The sequence below is a fragment of the Musa acuminata genome, chromosome BXJ1-1 (assembly GCF_036884655.1).
Source record: "Musa acuminata AAA Group cultivar baxijiao chromosome BXJ1-1, Cavendish_Baxijiao_AAA, whole genome shotgun sequence".
Lineage (NCBI taxonomy): Eukaryota > Viridiplantae > Streptophyta > Magnoliopsida > Zingiberales > Musaceae > Musa > Musa acuminata.
Genome location: NC_088327.1, coordinates 22,488,437 through 22,489,954, shown reverse-complemented (window position 1 = coordinate 22,489,954; position 1,518 = coordinate 22,488,437).

The window sequence follows — 1,518 nt, the reverse complement described above, 5'->3', positions numbered from 1 at the left end:
GTGTTGAGAGCGACCCACGAAATATTTGCATGCGGCCCAGCATCGAGAACGCTATAGGCAAGGGGAAGCGGGACCCGTGTCCATTGATAGTTTATCAGCTGTCTCTTGCCAAGCTGCTTACGTGGCTCAGGACTTGGGATGATATCGGCAAGCAGGGATGCAGCGGACAGGAACATGCGAAGACGTGGGGGAACTCTTCTGCGTGAATGGACGCTGGGGCTAGGTTACTGTGGGGCCGACATCAGGAAACGGCTCTACCATAGATAACGAGGCCGAGTGCGGCTCTGCTGTGCTCATCTGGCAGCATTCGAGAAAGTTTATCGACGAGCCGGGTGATGATGGGACACGTGCATCTTGTTTACGTGGGCCCTCCACCGTGGTACGAAAGTGGAAGGCCGGTGTTTGAGAATCCTCACTGCGATGCCAGCATGGGGAACTGCGTTGGCCGTCGGCTCACGGCACGCGTTCCCGAGGAATGCTTTGCTGGTACACAGGCTGGGCGTATCAAATCCGACGTGAATTAATCGAAAATAGAATATATATATATATATATATATATATATATATATTATATCCAATTTTCTACTTTTTGTCAACTGTTTTTGCCAATATAATGAGATTTTATCATGTGGTATCCCCATCTTTGATTTTTATCAAGGGGCACCCTTTTATGAAAAATTTATTAATATCCTTAAATCGATTTGATTGAAGCTGAATTGATCCACGAATTGGTTCAACCCGATTAAATACTCATTCTAGTTCAAATCAATTATTTTGGTTTGGGCTAGATTAGTTATCGATCGGAGAGATTGCAGGCCAAATCTTCCACTTAATACATGGCGGTTACAATCAGCGGGCTACATTGATCGAGTGTAATTCTAGTCTAAGTGGCCCTAGCAAAGAACTCATCTCTTTTTCAACGATTGCTCTCAATTTCTCTCTCTTTGGTTTTGTCGGAGCGCTCATATTATTTTTGGCTTTGTTGGCGTCGATTATAGGCGACGAACTCATCTCCCCTTCGATTGCGTGTCCTCTCCTTACCAGCTTTCGCTCATTCTCTCCGACTTCGTCAGCATCAATTTCCCTTCACCAAGAGCCCTGATGACTTCTCTCCGACATCATCGATCCTTCCTTCAGCAAATTCCTCTCTGGCATCTCCTCTCCTATCTTTAGTAAGCCTTTGCCTAATGTCTCATTCTCTAAAATTTTATCTATAATATCTAAATATTATATAATATCTAAATATTTAGGTGATTTAGGGTTGCATATCAATTGAATTTAGGGTTAATAGATCAAATGAAATTTTGGATCTTTGCTCGATAGTACCACTTATACCCAATGCATTACTGACCTAGGGCAATGGTATCGCCCTAGATTAGACGATAGTAATACCTTAAACTATAAAATTATTTATAAAAAATAATTTCTAAAATAATCTAAAAATAAAAATAAATTAGGAAAATTGCTAGTAAATATATTAGAATTATATTATAATTGTTATAGAGAAGTTTCGATAGA